Source organism: Pseudoliparis swirei, chromosome 5 (assembly GCF_029220125.1).
Source record: "Pseudoliparis swirei isolate HS2019 ecotype Mariana Trench chromosome 5, NWPU_hadal_v1, whole genome shotgun sequence".
Taxonomy (NCBI): Eukaryota; Metazoa; Chordata; class Actinopteri; order Perciformes; family Liparidae; genus Pseudoliparis; species Pseudoliparis swirei.
Genome location: NC_079392.1, coordinates 6,633,567 through 6,652,776, shown reverse-complemented (window position 1 = coordinate 6,652,776; position 19,210 = coordinate 6,633,567).

Genomic DNA, 19,210 nt, shown 5'->3' with positions numbered 1-19,210 from the left:
CACACGTTCTCTGGCACGGCACGCAATTACATCCTACATATCCCACAATGCAACTTGTCTTTCACTGCCCCCTCGACACACACCTCACCGGGCCTTTTTTCAAAACTCCACAGCTCCATTTTTTGGTTTCAGGCTTTTTTTGGGGGGGTTGAAAATGCGAGGCCTGCAGGCTTCGGAGCTGAGATCACCGCGCCGACATTGCGATGACATCATCGCTGTCCGGACTGAACCACGGTCCCGGCCCGCTGGCCGCCGGGCCCTCTGTCGCGGGAGCAAGTTCTTTAGGGCAGGAACACGTCGGTCAAAGCAGCCTTTCGGAGACGAGAAGTGTTTGCCGTCAGAAGCCACGGCGGAATTTACTCGACGGTTAAATTCTCTCACGGCCCTGATCATCGGGAGGGATGAACAGCCTAGAAAAACAACAACATTCATATGAGACTAATTCCTCTGCGTTTCACAATGCGTTCTCCATTGTGACCGAGACATAAATATCTGAGAGGATTTGCAACCCCCCCCCCCCACCACCACCACCACCCCAAACGATGCCGGCTCCCACACAGGCCATATGGCGCTGTGTGCCCGGCGCTCGCTGCCAGCCCCGTGCTCTCTGCACACGGGCTAACAGCTTGGTGGACACATAATTAATTTGCTCCGGCGTCTGCCATTTATTTCCCAACCTACATTTTGTTAATTGGACAGAGGAGGTTAAAATCAAATGAGTGTCTCCGGGTGCGCCGAGGCCACTAATTGCCCTGGATTTACAAGATAGTGGTGGCTTTCGGGAACGCAGAGACGGGGGGGGATGGGGGGGGGGGGTTTTGGAGGTTGTTGGGGAAGAACGGAGCGGAAAAAACATCATCTGTTGGTTTTTTTCGACAAATGTTTTCAGTTGCACGGGGACAAGAGACGCTGACCGCCGTACAGACCAAAATATAAATATGTCATCGTTTTGGACAAAGATGCAGAGAGACGGACCCAAGAGGAGCAGATCCTCTCCTCATGACATCGTTTCTTGTTGTGTGTCACGTCTGTTGTCCTGTGTTGTTTACAGCATCATGGAATCTGAGCCCTCCCACTCCTTCTTTTCTCTCTCGTAACCACGCTGCTCCTTAATTTAACAGCATTAATTCGTCCTTCTTTTTTTTAGGAGTTATGTGTCGACATCAGGAGATAGAAGTTGTTATCTAAATGATCGCAGTGATGGAATATGAGTATTTACAGAAAGCGTTAATTGGTAAATCCTGAATAATTCTCTCATTGTATCACGCTTTTATTTAATACAGCTCCCTTCTTTCTTTCTTTCTCGACAACCGAGTAATTAAAGATGAAAAGTGTAACTCGGCGACCGCGCGATTAGCCGAGAAGCGTTTCGCGAATGTTCTGGTGTCGCGCTCGATACATCGGCTGCTTTAAAAATAAAAATAAACATTATTTCGAATTTTTTTGATGTCACGAAACTAAACTTCTGCCTGAGCCATTTTTTTTTGCCGTGGGGATGGGGGGGGGCGTTGAGAGAAATTGATGGGTTTATAAGTGCTGAGGCATGGCGACGGCCCTCGAGGGGTTAACGACAACGCAAACGATTGTACTCATTCCTCCCCCCCCCTCCCCTCTCTCTTTTCTCTTTTTTTTTTTTTTGATTCCAGGGGATGATCCAGCTCGCCGGTGCCTGCGGCAGCTGTGGAGAGGCGTTCGCACGGTGCCGAGCCAAAACGGGCCACGTTGTCCGCGGCGGGAATCCCTGCTGTTGTTAATCACCTGCCTCTACACCCCCCCCCCCCACCCTCCACCCCCCTTTTTCTTCTCCTTGGTTCTTCCCCGCCCCCCCCCCCATCACTGATTTGCAAGCACAGATTAATCAGAGCATGGGGGCCTTGATGACTTTTTTTTTTGCTGTTATTGTTCCCAATTTTAGCAACATCTTTTATTGTCTTCATCATTCATTTACAGGGATTGGAGACGGGAGGGTTGGGGGGGGGGGGGCACTCTGTCAATTATGCAAATGATGTTGCACACTTTTGCAGATTACTTCATTCGGGGGTGGCCGTTGTTTTTACGGGAATTTGGTGATTAAATATTATTACGCTCACGTTTCCTTCAATTTGGCGGCGCCTTTGTGTTCCCCGGCGTTGATCCTCCAGCTGCTCGTCGCCAGAGTCAAAGCAACGGAGCGCAAACAAACTCGCCTCCGTTTAATGATTCTGAAGTTCCCGCCTCGCCGCCCCCCCCCCCCCCCCCTTCTGTGGGCCTCAAACACGTGATTGGAAGAAAGAGAAGAAAAAAACGGCGGACCCCATTTTGGGCTTTAATGACCAGGAATTGAATTCAAGTTTATTCAAAATTGACATTCAATTATGTAGCACCTAATGATATTTTAATCTCCTTTCTTTAATTCCCAGGAATTGGCTTTTCAAAAGGGCTTTTCTTGTGTGTGTGTGTGTGTGTGTGTGTGTGTGTGTGTGTCTGGCAGCAACACAGACGCCCTGAATAAAGAGTACCGATTGGTTTTAGATCCTGGCGCTGATAGGGAAATTAAAGCTTTTATAGTTCACAGAGGAAAGCCGGCGTTCCCTTGTTTGACATTTCCATCCCGTTTTTCTTGAAGCCAACGCTGCCGTCTTTAATAAGTTCAACATGGCAATACAAAAAGCATTTATCCATTTCTACTCACTCTTATTTGATACTACTTCACTAGCCCCTCCGATGTGACCCAAACAGCTTCTCCAGTTTGTTTTCCTTTATTTCTGTTTCCAATATGTCCTTTTTGTTTGTTTTATTTGCTTGTTGTTGTTGTTGTTTTGTCCGTTACTGTCTCTTGTCTCCATGTAAAGCATCTTTGTGTATTCAGAAAAATGCTATATAAGTTTGAATTATTATTATTATTATAAGTTGAGGTTGTGGGGGATCTGTCGGGCGAAGATGGGATGATTCGGATTGATCCCATGTGTTTCTTTTTTTTATGACTTGCCATGCCATCGATATTTTACAACATATTAAGGTATGTATCTCCGTATCACGTGAATGGAAAGTAAAAATGACTCCAAATCGGGATGAAAATGAGACTTGAGATGAGAAATCTGCTCACGAGCCGATTGGCCGGAGCGGTCTGAACTGACCCGACGAGGTCACAAGCACGAGGGGAGAAGATTCTAGTTTGGTAATTTGAGTAATTGTCCAACGCTGTAATATGATAATTATTTCATGTGATCGGAAATTGAATATTTTTCAGTTGGCCTCGTGGAAAAAGTAAATGGTAGATTACCCGTTGGTCTTCGGGAAAGTGTTACGGGTATTTTTTGACTATTGTGTAAAGTTTTTACGGACCAGATGAATATCTGAATAAACCATAATAATAGTTATTACTTACCGGAGTAATAACAATAATAGTACGTCGCTGCCCTGGATGCTCATCTTCTGGTGGAGGCAAAAAAAAGTGGATGACCAAGGTTTGTCAAATATCCGTTCTTATGCTCTAAAATGACCATCTTAGGATTCAACGGTTATGAGGAAGAAGTGAGGAAGAAGTGACATTTAATCCTTGATTGATGTAAGATGACCTCTGAGGAGAAACTCTCATGTGATCACATGAATTGGCCAGAACAGCCAATCAGAGACAAGGATTTGCCCTCCAGCTGGCTTACTGCTCATTCTTCATAGAACCCTCCCCCCCAACAACAACAACAAAAAACGAATTGTATTGGATTTGTTGGAAATCCATAAAGTCTCATTAGGGATTTCCTGAAACGGAATTAAAATGCAAACAAACTGTTTGCACAACTTTAGCAACACTTTGGCGAGTGCAGACGATAAAGATTAATGTTAAGTAACGACATACAGAATCAGTGCCAGTGTCTCCATGTCTCGCAAACTCAAACTAACCAATTCTGATTCCAGCATATCGCTTACGTATTATCATAACGACGGCGTTGTCACTCACCTTTTATTCATATCCAAGGAGGAAGGAGCCTCCTCTCGTGTTTCTACAGTAGGAAGTAGCCTCCTCTCGTGTTTCTACAGTAGGAAGTAGCTTCCTCTCGTGTTTCTACGGTAGGAAGTAGCTTCCTCTCTTGTTTCTACAGTAGGATGTAGCCTCCTCTTGTGTTTCTACAGTAGGAAGTAGCTTCCTCTCGTGTTTCTACGGTAGGAAGTAGCTTCCTCTCTTGTTTCTACAGTAGGATGTAGCCTCCTCTTGTGTTTCTACAGTAGGAAGTAGCTTCCTCTCGTGTTTCTACAGTAGGAAGTAGCTTCCTCTCATGTTTCTACGGTAGGAAGTAGCTTCCTCTCGTGTTTCTACAGTAGGAAGTAGCTTCCTCTCGTGTTTCTACGGTAGGATGTAGCCTCCTCTTGTGTTTCTACAGGAGGAAGTAGCTTCCTCTCTTGTTTCTACAGTAGGAAGTAGCCTCCTCTTGTGTTTCTACAGTAGGAAGTAGCCTCCTCTTGTGTTTCTACAGAAGGAAGTAGCTTCCTCTCGTGTTTCTACAGTAGGTAGTAGCTTCCTCTCGTGTTTCTACGGTAGGAAGTAGCTTCCTCTCTTGTTTCTACAGTAGGATGTAGCCTCCTCTTGTGTTTCTACAGGAGGAAGTAGCTTCCTCTCTTGTTTCTACAGTAGGATGTAGCCTCCTGTTGTGTTTCTACAGTAGGAAGTAGCTTCCTCTCGTGTTTCTACGGTAGGAAGTAGCTTCCTCTCGTGTTTCTACAGTAGGAAGTAGCTTCCTCTCGTGTTTCTACGGTAGGAAGTAGCTTCCTCTCTTGTTTCTACAGTAGGAAGTAGCTTCCTCTCGTGTTTCTACAGTAGGAAGTAGCTTCCTCTCGTGTTTCGATGGTAGGAAGTAGCTTCCTCTCATGTTTCTACAGTAGGAAGTAGCCTCCTCTCATGTTTCTACGGTAGGAAGGAGCCTCCTCTCATGTTTCTACGGTAGGAAGTAGCCTCCTCTCATGTTTCTACGGTAGGAAGTAGCCTCCTCTCATGTTTCTACAGTAGGAAGTAGCCTCCTCTCATGTTTCTACGGTAGGAAGGAGCCTCCTCTCATGTTTCTACGGTAGGAAGTAGCCTCCTCTCATGTTTCTACGGTAGGAAGGAGCCTCCTCTCTTGTTTCGACGGAAGGAAGGAGCCTCCTCTCATGTTTCTATGGGAGGAACTAGCTTCCTCTCATGTTTCTACAGTAGGAAGTAGCCTCCTCATGTTTCTACGGTAGGAAGGAGCCTCCTCTCTTGTTTCGACGGTAGGAAGTAGCTTCCTCTCATGTTTCTACGGTAGCCCAGGACGGACAAACCGTGAAAAGTGACACTCGAAATTGGCGGCACGAATAAGCTCCCGAGGGCCAACGTCAGTCTACGTTCATCTTCCACTTAAGGTCAAAATTACATTAGTCGTAGTTTGATAAAAAACGGGTCCTGCACTTAGCTGCCGCTGCTTTTGCCTGCTGCGGCATCACAACTGGCCACGGAGAAATACCATCAGACTCCTATGACCACTGTTGGTCTCATGCAACACGGCTTTCCCCACAACAGGTCTCCACCAATTAAAAACAAAAGAGAAGGGACAGAACGGGCCCACGAGAGAGCTTCAGTAGGTTCATCAAGAGGGTTTGGCCCCCCCCCCCCCCCGAAGGACCACTTTCCCGCTGATTACGCATTGACATTTACCCGCCTTGTGGGATACTTCTATTTCTGACAGTCGGGTTGTTTTTTTCCATCCGGCGTGTCCGGCGCCACTCTGTCACGCTTCGCCGTGGCCGCGAGGAACAGCTGTCCGTGTTAACGAGGCCATCGACACGCAGGCCCCGGCGAAGGCCGGCGGAGCCTCGAGTGGACCGCGCGAGGCTCCGGGATATACGCTAAAAACAATGACTGAATGAGAACGCGTGGCCATTACTGTAATTAACGCGGCTCACGTCAAAGCGCTGTCAGCTTTCAAGAGTTTTCAGGAAAAGGTCTCGCGCGGCACTATGAAGCCCCTCCCCCCCCCCCCCCCCAACCCCACAGCATTAACATCACACCCTGCGCAGAGCATTAATATACTCAATAAAAACGGTACATCAATACCATCTGGAATTAAAATACAATGCATAAAAAGTCACTATCCACGACATCCAACGGGCCCGTCGTGATCTGTGATGACGTCTTAATGTATTTGCTTTTGTATCTTTATGGCGTATTTCTGTAGATTGTCTTTGTTTTCAGGAGGAATCTGACCACGAGCTGTCAGGAGGAAATCAGATGCACAGATTGGGGGGCGGGGCTTGTTGATTCGGCGTGATGAATTTATTAAAAAAGGCAAATGTGTTGCACCAACTTCCACATTGCAGCCGGCAAGTTCCACATGAATCAGATGAACGGTTCTCAAGGTAGCACACACACACACACACACACACACACACACACACACACGCACACCGATAGAGACAGAGTGGGGTTCTTTGCTTTATGGCTTTGTTTTTAAGAGCCATATTTCTTTGGAGAACTGTACAGAGGTTGGATGCCCCCCCCCCCTACAATAGAGGGCCTAATTGGTTTGGGTCTCTTTGTTGTGGTAATACTCCACAATTGTGGGGTCAGACATTTGTTCTAAGACCGTAGTTAGTGAAAGAACAACTAGCTAACGCGTTGTTGTTTCCCGTCTTCCCAAGCGGCTCCACATCTGGAGAAGCCGCGTCACCGTGTGAGCGCTGCAGTCGTCTACAGGTGTGGCGTTTGTGTTGCATGAAAAATCTTCATTCCATAATGTGTGAAGCGACAGGCGGAAGAGGGACATATCACAAAGGTGCTTCACTAGATTTGAACCGTCTTAGATCGCCCTGACTTCCCGACTAAACATCTGTGTGTCAGTACGTGGAGTGAACCGAGCATCTGGGGGCTGCACTGGAGTCGTAATTCGAGAGCTTAGTTTCTCAAACAGTTTTTTATGCTCTTCTTTTGTTCCTCTAAAAAGGAGCAAGCTGCAAACTCTTCAGCCACAACTTTCAAGCTTTTGAGGTATATTGAATATTGAATGTCTCCATTACCTCCTTTATACTCATTTGTTTTAATGCTCGTGTTGATCTGGGATGACTGGGCCAAAAAATTATAACAGAAGCTATGTTATATTGTGGATGAAGGAAAATAAAAAGAGTATGCACACGGGCCTGAGTGGCTGCTTTTATCACTTTGTGCTGGAGCAGTATTTTTTTTAGCAAGAAGGCAACATTATTAACCGTTAATCATGGAGGGAAGTTGTCAGCGGGGGTGTATGCAGTTTTCATAATGGCCTAATTTCTAGCAATCGCAGACTAATTATCTGTGTTCGCAATTGTTGTGAATTGTCTTTGTGAGTGTGAGGGGACTTTTAATGTAGAGTTTATAGTCCAGGGCTGAGTTGTTGGGTTGTGCGTCTGTGGAAAACACCATAGGGCATAACTGCCTCATAAAGCTGTGACATGGCTGCAGCATAATTAGGAAGGTAAATTCTTTATTTGAAATCCTGTGTCGTCCCGACGCTACAATCAGGCACTCAAGTACAAATGAACACGAACGGCAACTGTGCAAGAAATACATATGTTTTCTTTTCATAAAAGCATTAAAAAGCATCTTAAAACCGGAACATAGTGGTTTGAATACATCGAGTTCGGGCGGAAGTTTGACTTTTTATTCTTAAAAAAACACATCGGTTCGAACATTGTATTAAAAAAATTTTTTTGTCTATAACCCAATTGATTATTATGAACTGTATCCACACATTGATCAAGAATCCCAGTCAGTCTGCGCTCGCCTGTTCCCCTCCCGATGCTGTTAACACCAAAAGTGTTGCGAATTTGTCGCGAATGGTTGCGGAATTTCGCAAATTTCACTTCGCGTTTAAATATTTTAACTTTGGCGAAAAACTTTGCAAGAGGCTGAGTTGAGAAAACCAATCGGCGTTGAGACTAACTGGCTGCTGCTACTCTAGTTTACTCAGTCATTGAGACGGAGTCGGTGTGAGCCTACGGGTGATGTCATGTATAAAATATATATAATATTAATGTTATAAACCCAAACAGGAGGGCGTTAGATATCCCGACGTTTGTGGGATGTCCGCAACAAGTATAAAGAACAAATATTGGTTATTTATTCCGTGGTGGATGGCGGAAATGATAACTGTTTCCACGGAGTAAAACCACATAGATAAGCCCCGCCCCCTCTAAATTGCGAATGAAGCAAATGACGCGAAAACCACAACTTGTCGGGCGAGTAAACTCGCTCGAGTAAAGTGTGTAAAGTTTTGGTGTGAACGCAGCATAATATATAACATCAGGTCATCAATAGCCTTCAAACACATGGAGACGGCAGAAAAACTACTCATGAAACACCCGGTGAGGCTCAACAAGCCCCACGTTACGTTGGCGTAGTTTTAAAAGTTAGAGTACATGAGGGCCGTGTTGACCTCAATCTAGTCCGAAATCCAAATTTGAACCCCTAAAGTAATGCTAAAATCTCTTCGTGAGGAACTGAAGTGACCACCGTGTCACCACCATCAATAATACAAATCTCTCAAACACACTTTATACACACAGTGCATAGAGCCGCATGCGCATGTCAACAACTGATGACTCCGCAGCACTCAACGTGGTTGTATAGCGTTGTGTCTTTTTTAAATTAGTGTTGAATTATTGAGGCTTACACAGCCAGTGTTTGCTTTGGGTTGTGTGGGTGAGCTACAGAGGCTGTCCGGGGTGTGGGGTGGGGGGGCGTGGCCTTCATTTTACTCATAGATCTTTCTTTTTTTCGCCATCTTTTCACTTTTATAGCCGATGAGACATGTTGTTTCATTTTTTTCGTCTTGTAGAATGTTCATGTGGCAGCTTCTTGTATTTCACCCTAAAGTAATTAGGGAAGAAGGCTGGAAGCGTTACACAGCGGTACGTTTCACATCTATACAACCGGTGTTTTTTCGGCGCTTTTTACCTTCGCATTGAAAATGCGGAAGGTTATGTTTTGATCGCTGTGTATTTATTTATTTATTTATTTGTATGAGTGTTCCTCGCATAACACAAAAAGTATTAAACCGAATCGCATGAAATTTGGTGGGATGATTGGTTATTATCCGGGGACCATTTGATTAGACTTTGGGATCGATCGGGTCAAAGGTCAAGGTCATGAAAAGGTCAACATCTTCTTGAATCGCATGAAATTTGGTGGGATGATTGGTTATTATCCGGGGACCATTTGATTAGATTTTGGGATCAATCGGGTCAAAGGTCAAGGTCATGAAAAGGTCAAAATCTTCTTTTTACCATAGCGCGGTCAATTTCTATACAATTGGCATGCAACTAATGCCAACATGTTCATAATTCAATGCCCAATCTTGTGATATGGGAAGGTATGCGCTCTACCGAGTGCCCATTCTCGTTTTGTTATTGTTTTCATAACAATGGCTGGAATTCGTGAAAAGATATTTTTCGTGTGACGGGACAAGAGTGGGCTCGCCTGTACTGATCGCAGCCTTTTCTTCTTCCTCTATCTCTCACTTGCTTCATCTCTCTCTCTCTCTCTCTCCCCTCCTCACATTCTTTCCTTCAGAGAAAAGAGGGCCACGCATTAATGAGTCAATGCGGAGCTGTATTATGTTTAATTAGGTAGTTTATATAATGAGGTGTTCATTTCTAATGGAGGGACATGCTGTGAGCAGCACATCTGCAAGAATAACTCAGGCAATCAGCAGCACGAGGACCCATGGAACTGCAAATGAGACTTACTTACTCAGAAATGAATTATGTCTCAGTGCCTTTCCCAAAGCCCATTAATTAAATCCACTGGCATCAAGGTCTTTTTCTTAATTTCATGTACCATTAGCATAATAAACACAATTTGAGTTAGCACAATGTGATCAGTTTAATGGATGCTATTTATTTTACTTTATTATTTAAAGCTCTGGTAATGGGGTAGGGTGTGAGGAGGTGTGGGGGGGGCGGGAACATAAATATATCTCTACCGGCTCCCTTCAATGAGAAGAACTCCCATCGGGGCCTCGGCGTCGTTTCAGAGGCCCCTCGCATTTGGAGGGTGGGGGCCCTGACGGGTGTGCGGATTGGGGAGGTGTCGCGTTGGCTGTAATTTTAGGGCACCAGATAAACTCGAAGGTGGGTTTTTACATTCATTTAAAAAAAATAAACAGGCCCGCGGTCCTGTATGTCACCATCTCCCTGCTCAGAATCTTTGCTGTTTGTGAAGTGCACACTGTACCTTTAAGGAGAGGCACTACAGGCTGATTATTGTCGTTGGCGTTTTTAGTAAGATTCACTCCCAAACAACCCATCACTGGGAAAAAAGGGAAGAAACCTTCAGGAGAGCAACAGAGGAGGATCCCTCTCCAGGATGGACAGAACAATAGATGTCATGTGTACAGAAGGACAGATTTAGAGTTAAGATACATTCAATGAATATGACAGAGTGTATGAATAGTTGGTAGTCGGCATATTCCACGATGGAGACCTCCACGATCCATCAGGCAGATGGAGGTAGAGGAGGAGTGGGCGGAGTCTCAACAGTGCCGTGACGTAGTTGGTAGTCGGCATATTCCACGATCCAGACCTCGATGATCCATCAGGCAGATGGGATCTATGACGATTTATCCAGTTTTTATTTAGAATCATTACATTCAGGATTTACATTGAAACGTGGCTCACATTAAGACGGTCAAAAAACTGTTCGCTCTCGCCACTTCCCAACATCTGGCCTCCCACTTCGCCTCATTAAATAGGGACAAACAACACATTAAAGCAACCTTGCCCCACCTAGTGGCGGGAGGTCCAAAGTCCCAAAACATGAGAAAATGGCTCCAACACACACAATACCACACTACGTTTTGTTCTCTTTCCTGAGAAGAGAATTAGGATTCGGAGGCATTTATGCGCATGCGGGGTGTTTCTTTTTTGTTGTTGTGTTTTTTTGAGGTGGAAGTGCAATCCACAGCGGGCAGGAATCCACGGACCTTCATTAAAACAATACAAGGACTTAATGTATGGCAGTGAATTTGTTTTGACCTTAAAGCAGCACCCTAGAGGTGAGATATGATTAGCGTTATTGCCGAGGACAGGTACATCATTATCTCAATGTACCTCGGCCGCTGCCAAGTTCCACAGCCGGGCTCCGTCCTCGGACTCGGGGCCACTAGCACGAGACATAATCTCTTCGCGGGAGCAGAAATGCACTTAATCACCTCCTCAAGTTTCGGGGGAACTGGCCCCCGAGTGCTCCTCTCTGTTTAGCGGAGCTGTACGACGACTGCTCGGCAGAAATCTGCAAGCAATGTTTTTAAGCTCCCCCAAAATTAATTGCCTAATGGATTAGGAGGTATGGAGTGTCCTACTTTGCCGGGGTTGGAGCAATAATTTAAATTGTGCCAGGTAAGGACAAGGGGATGTTGTGTTTCAGGAGTATGTCTCTTTTTTTATTCATATTTTTTATTTTACTGCCCCCAAACTCTGTGAACCTCCCCCCCCCCCACACACACCCTCATTGGCATTCAGGGGTTCATTAGACGATCTAGTGCCTTGAAAAGAGAACACCGAGCGAGAGTTCGCCGTTACTCACTCACACACACACACACGCACACACACGGCCATGCCACCTCGATACGCACACAGGCGTCGACTCGTTCACACTTTAAGCTACAAATTAGTGTCACATGGACACCGGAGCGTGTAACAAAAAGACAACTTTGGTTTTGCAAAGATGCAAAGAAAGAATGGTATTTATTTTTAAAGGGGGGGAGGGGGTTTGGTGGAGTCTTTAAAAAAAAATAGACTCACATTTTGGACAATCTAAGTGACCACGAGTCAGCCCGTTACTTTGGCATACCTCATCGTAATGGACATTAAAGTGGGGGTGATTGAAGGAGAACGGCTCCATGTGTCAAGTGTTGAGTGAAAAACACATGACACCAAAACCCATTAGTGTCCTCTGGAGAGACAATGCCCAGAACTCTCCCTCCCCCTCTTCCTCCTCCTCCTCCCCCTCCTCCTCTTCCTCCTCCTCCTCACTCCAGACTCAGGGTGCTGTTTCTGTCAAAAGACACTCTTTCTGCTGCAGATAAAAGGCCCCTACGATTAGCCCAGGGGTTGAACTGTGCTCCAATGCAGTCTCACTTTTTTCTTTTTTTTGGTGTAAAATGAGAACTTGAAGTGATGTCAAAGTCGGGTGTAATGAAAGTGAGTGTTTTTTTTCTTCTTCTTCTTCCTTCTTCTTTTTCTCAGGAACTCAGAAAATCATCCAATTATCTTTTCACTGAAAGACATTTTTTTTATTATTGGAAATGCTGATGCTCAGAGATGGTTCTGCCTTGATGTTTATCGCATGATCTTAGATTGGCAGTTCTATTCAAAATTACGTTTCACTTGGATTATCTTATTGCTACTGGTAATCATTATGGGTTATTGGAATCTATCTATCTTTCTGTCTCCCTTCATCTCCCTCCGTCTGATTGTCTCGCTTTCCGTCTAACTTTTCTTAGTCGTCTGGTCAACGGACACGAGGAAGAACAATATTTCTTGGCAGCCTCGTAGTCCCTCTATGGGTCCAGCCCGCACGGCTACGACAGTTAAGCCCGAGTCTGCAACAGCAGAGCTCATCTTCCGCTCCCCAGTGGCGTCCTGCCACCACTCGTCCACGAGTTAATCGATCCCGGATGTCGCCGCTCACTTGGATGGATCCACAAATAAAACTAGATCATGACAAAGGCTAAAAAAGGGATTAAATGAAGATGTATTTCTATTGTAGGAGTCCAATTATGGAACAACGTAAAAATGGATATAAGAATGGTCAACTAATTTTTGGTTTTCAAAAGGATTATTTATTAAACACTTTTTGAGGGTTATAAGTGTTATTGAAATGTATGTGTACATACATATATATGTATATACATATGTATGTGTACATACATATATATGTATAGATACATATATATATATGTATATTCATATATATGTATATATACATATATATATGTATATATATTATTTTTTATTTTCTTTATTATTTTTCTTTATTTTATATTCATTTTCTGATTTATTTGATTATAATAATTTAGGATAGGAATATATATGCATTTTTTGCTTCTACCTATATCTTTTCAGTCTTTCTGTTTTGTATATTATTATATAGAATAATATTGTATTGTATTGCAATGATTGACTGAATGAAATACACAACAACAACAACAACAACAAGAATGGGTTGCCGATTACACTCGGGCGGCCATTAATAAACCAGGGTGGTATATACCCAGTGAGGTCTGTGTGTGGTAAACACTGCAGAAAGATATGACGTCCACAGACAGACAAACAAATAAATGAGTCTGAGCCACAGGCTGAGCCTCAGTCTGAGCCTCAGTCTGAGCCACAGTCTGAGCCACAGTCTGAGCCTCAGTCGCCCGTTCACCTTTACCAGAGGGGATACGGCTCGCAGAATCAGTAACTTCATTTAAATCACTTCTTAAAACCAATTTTTATCGAACAGCTTTTTAGTGATGTCGTTCCTAATTTTTATTTCTAGTTTTTTATTTATTTTAATTTTATATTTGTATCCTACCATTCTATTTGTTTTGCCTTGATTCTCTCTAGAGAACTTTGCAAACTTTGTTTTTAAAGGTGCTAAATAAATAAAGTTATTAATATTATTATTATTTGCACCAAATCATATTTTATTTTTACATTCGCACTCAAAGTTGAAGTCGCACGTGGAGCCAAACGCTCGCCACTAGCCACGTTACGTCATGTCGAGAGCCGGCTGCGGTACGAGCTGAAGCTGTAGAATTGACGAGCTGGCTGTTTAGCGTGGAAGCTTACGGTAGAAATCAGCTCGCCATAAATTTTAGACTTGAGGCTAAACTTGATATATATTTTTTCCTTGTGCTTTTGCATTTGGATACTTGTAGGATTAACTTTTACTCCTGAGACAGAACTGTTTATTCTCATGAATTGCATTGATATCAGTGCATTGAGGTTAAAATATACCTCTTGTCAAATGAAAAAAAATCTGATTTAAGCTCATGATGATGATGAGGGTACTCAGGGTTCTCATCTGTGTTGATTAAACCAAACATAACTAATATTTAATACGCATGTTGGTCTGAAAAACAGGAGCAAAATAAATGTACACTTGCCGTCTGTTTATCTATTTGCTGCTTAAAATGAATCATACACCGGGTTGACCTTCAGTCTCACTCAACTATTCGTGGGTCCTTTTTTTAACACCCTCTTTTAAGAGTGTTTGACACAAAATGGGGCGACCCGTGGATCAATAACGGAGCCGTGTGCTTCTATTACCCTGAGAGTCGTGCTGCTCATTGAGTGGCGCCATGAGCTCATAGCTAATGACTGAAGATCAATGGGCAGAAACCTGACTGTGGTTTGTTCCAGTGTTATGTTGACCATACAGCGGCTGATGCTGCACCGCGGACACGCTTCACCCGGGGGAGGAGAGGGAGGGGAAAAAACAGGCTCTGGAAATCCGTTTGCCGGTTGTGGTTTTAGTTGCTTATTACATTTTCGACTGACATAACAAGTCCCTGATTGTATTATTAGGACATGTCAGTCCATCAGCGATACAAATACCATTCAAAATTCTCCAGCATTCATTAGCCGCAGTCACATTTATCATCGGAGTCGGCCGCTACCACAAACAGATGAGATTTTTATCTCTGTTTTTTAAAAACAAACCCAGTGTCAACAGAACTGCATATCAATTATTAATACAATTTTTAAATTATTATTAAAAATAAGTTTTAATAGCACCAGCAGCTTCATGTTTGTCTTGACTTTACTTTCTGTTATGTGTAACTTGAAGAAAAAAAAAAGCAAGGATGAAATCCCATTGGGGAATGTGGGAAAATTACTAGATTTATTCTTCCCTTGTGAGATTTGTTGTTGAATAATGTAGCAGATAAACCCACAGAGACGTCTTTGAGCTTCGGTTCTCTTATTTAACGCAACCAGGCCACTCCGACTCAGACATCACGCGGTTGATTTGAGGGACGGTCGGACATCTGATCTCACGCGCATCGGCCTGTAACATCATATGACATCATTAATATGCATTTCCACTTTGTGGAAACCAGGTTGCGGGGGGGGGGGGGGGTGGATACTGAAGTGACCACGGCCATTAGACGCCACAGAGCTGCTGCCTGTGATTGATTCACTCATTTAATGGCAGTAATAACCCTCAGCAGCTGTTTATAAAAAACAAACAATTATCGTGTCTGGTATATTCACCGTTTTGCTATGTGAGGACGATTACGACGACAACAAAAATAATGAAAAAAAGAATAACGCCGGTGAGAAATGGCATCGAAAAGCTGCGTCGGGGGCACATTTGAAACAAGTACGGCTCGTTTTTTTACTGCTCGCTTACAGTCAATGACGTCTCCCCGTGAAGAAAAATTGAATATGACTCCCAGTGCCACCGCGAGTCTCTGTGGTTTCAGGCTCCGAGCCCACATCCAGACAGGGGCTCATCCACTCCGGGTTTTTTCTTCTTCTTCTTCTTTCAAATATAGACTTATTATTACCTTGCCACAATGAATTGAGAGAGCGAGGTCCGGGGGAGACGCTGCTCTCCGATTTTGCAACGGCGGCATCTCAAATGTCATTAGGAGAGAACGATGCAGGGCGACAGCAGATCAATGGATTCCACCACAGGAGCATTAGTACACTCTGTGTACGATCATTTTACTGAACAACAACACCGCCTCTGCGTCTCTTACTGGAAACAATTGATGCATTGTTGCAGCGAAATGAATCCTCGTGAATTCATAACCCCCCCCTCGCCGCCTCCCCCAATCAGATATTCAATTGGCAGTCGCCAAAATGATTGTGCGGGTGCCTGTGACAGAAAAGGGAAACTCTGCACAGAGGCCGGACACAAGCAACAATGCCCAGTCAATACGGCCGCGGCGCTTTGTCGTCTCAATGAACCAGTCGGAGCGTTTGACTTTGATTTTAATCTTGGTCGTTTTTTTTTTTACATCCTTCCTAATCCCGGAGAACCAATTTGAATCCTCGGAGAAATACGTTAAAGAACTCGGTGTGGGTCTGGATCACGAGTGGGTCTGGATCACGATTACATCCCGAGGATCTATCGAATTCTCTGCAATCCAAACATGATCGACGTGTTGGGCCTCGACGATCCTCAGATGAAAATATCCTCTGCCGTCAAAATCGACATGCTGAAACTCAAGCCTGACATAATCCAGTGGGTATTTATCCGTCATTGCGATAAAAAACATCTCTATAGAAAAAGATGCCAGTTGTATTTAAGTTCAACCAATTGTGGCATCACAAGGGGCCAGGTAGTGGAGGGACCCACCTGACAAAATGGCCGCTCAGTGGAAAACTACAGCTCCCAGCCTGCCTCACCACGCACCCAGCTGCAGGTGTTTAGGACATCTAATTGAGGCAGGGCTGGGAAGCTTAAGAGGAGACAGAGGGCAGAGCACAAAGAGGGAAGGAGCTGGACAAGCCAGGAGAAGGGCCTCCAGGACGAACCCCAGCCCAAGAGAACAACCCAGAGGAGGACTTTGTGAAGTGGACTTTGTTTGAGGATAAGTTTTGTTTAAAGAACCTTTTTCTCCCCCGGGACACTTTTTGTTGGACTATGGACTTTGTCTTATTTTGTTGGAATGAATAAACCTTCTAGTTAATTTTAATCCTTGCATTTTGCCAGTTTTTATTGCTCCCTTGCACTGCCCCACCCTAGACGGCACTAGGGACAGCCCGTGACGTGACACAATATAATTTAAACAGAATCCAACAGTACCCGTCTGCACACACGACAAGTGAAAGTTTCAGGTTGCAATGAAAGCCATGTGGTATCGTTATTAAGGCTGCTCGATTATGGCAAACACCCTCATCATGATTACTTTGGTCAATATTGAGATCACAAATATTTAACACGGGTTACTTATTGACTTCACGCATCTGGAAAGAACATTTTTGTACATTTTAAAAGGTGAATGAATCAATCTGGAGCACTTTGAGAACAAAACCAAGGCTAGATCTGCGAAGAAAGATTTGCTCTAGTAAACAATTGTATTATTGATTTAACAACAATCAAATATGATGAAGAATTAATTGATTAAATGAACAATGACATATAATATCTATGAATGGTCTCGACGCTGCAAAAGAGTCGAATTCCCACGAAGCGTGGTAGACGAGACGGGGTCTGGAAGAGGAGAGAGGTGCTCAGTGTATCCTGAAACGTCCCCCAGCAGCCTATCAGCCGATAGCAGCATCTCTATGGCCCTGATTCAGAATTCAGATTGAATTCCAAAAGCCAAAACCATCACACGATCAGACTGGCCGATCACGTTTCGCTGCTGTCCCGTTTACAGCAGGACTTCTTGGTTCAACGTTTGACCTTCAAATGTCAGGAAATGGGAAGCATTATCAAATAATGGCTGTTTTGACCCAAAAATACCCCCCCCCACCCCACCCCCAAAATAATAACAACAGTATTCAGACAAAATTGGAACTGTGAAATGCTAAATTTCCTTATGTTAAAACAACTATCATAATACTAATCTGGAATTTTTCTTTTCTCAATTGACCGATCAATATAATATTCACAATGAAAGATTCCAACAGTTTGTGTAGAAACCAGAATCGGAACTACCATTTTGTGACGAATGCCCTTCAAAACAATTCCACCTGACATTTCCCTCCTTGGAATATATATATATATATATATATTTGTGGTGTGTGTGTGTGTGTGTGGTGTATTTATTATGAAAACCGGGAAATCAGCCCAGCTGTATTTTGCTCTTTAAGCCCCACAATTACCCAGCAAAACTCCCAAGAACCACAACATTTAAAGTCACATCCCCTGCAGGGGGCAATAAATATTTCAGAGAGGTTGTATCAGTTAAGTGACATGTTCACAATGAGAGAAGCTTGCAGTCTGAATTAAAGATGTACTCTGTACAAATGCTGTGGCCGCATTAGATTAGCCACAACCTGTAATCTGTCACTTAGCTGCGGCATGCCTCGCTGTTTGAACTGATGTAAACGGCTGCTGTCTGGGCACCGAGCTGGGGAGTGTAATGGGGATTCATTGATCCACTGGTCTTTAGCTGATTGAGTTAGATAATTAAAAAGCCTCTTGTATCAGTTCCATTAAGGATTGTTTGTGTTGCTTCACCCCTCCCCCACTTGTTCTTGGACAGCTAAACTTGGGGCTCCAGAGAGCCACCGGAAAAACCAACAGCACCGCCCCGACGGCTCACTTTTTAAAACGTATTCCTCGCCCAATTTGATCGTAAGCTAACCGTTTCTAACCGCACGGCGTGCAAAACGAGGACGTGGTTGAGGTGACCTGCGGGTTACGGGACACGGTACCCACGTGGTCTGGTTGCAAACCAGCGCTAACATGCACACGAAACAATACTTACGTTGGAAATTCACCCACCGGACCGACAATATTCTTCATTTGATCAATCAATGTATTGGAAACGTGAAATAAAAAATGTTTTAAACATTTGTAGCGGACAATAGTAAAGGGTCCTGATGTTTCCAGAATAGTTTTTATTTATGTTCAACCATTAGCCATTAGCCTTATTGATGAACATACATTTAATAGTTTCTCCTTTTCCTTTTAATTTCCAGAAATCACCGTAAGAGCTATATGGAACAAATAAAACAGAAATGAGCTGTAAACAATAATTATATGACATTCATTCATACATATGGACATTAATCACAGAATGTTTTCTTTCTTAAAGGGAACATATAGCTAAAATCAAGCATTAGCATCTTATCACAATACATTTGACATTTAATTAAAAAATAAAGTCACTAAACATTTAGTCAAAACCCAAATAAAACACAAAGTACCTTGTTCCCAATCCAGTTGGGTGCTTAGCAGTTCATAGAGTCAGAACAATACTCTTGAACACCTTTTTCTTCAGTACACCGTCAGCTAACGTACTTTTTGCGAAGTCAAGTTACGGGATTTACTTTTACTTCCCGTCTCGCCGGGAGAGCTTCAAAATAAAAGGACCTAAAACATACAAAGGCTCTTACAAAATAAAGGCTTAGGGGAAATAGTCAACGTTACCGCTACGATGACATCCAATCAGCTCGCCGGCTCCTTCCGTCGGCGCGTTAACGTTAATCACCGTAACGCGCCCGCCTCCTTTTCTTCGCTTCTTGCCGAAGTCGAGTTGAGAGACTGGAATGAGCCGAGGTGACACCGAGCAGA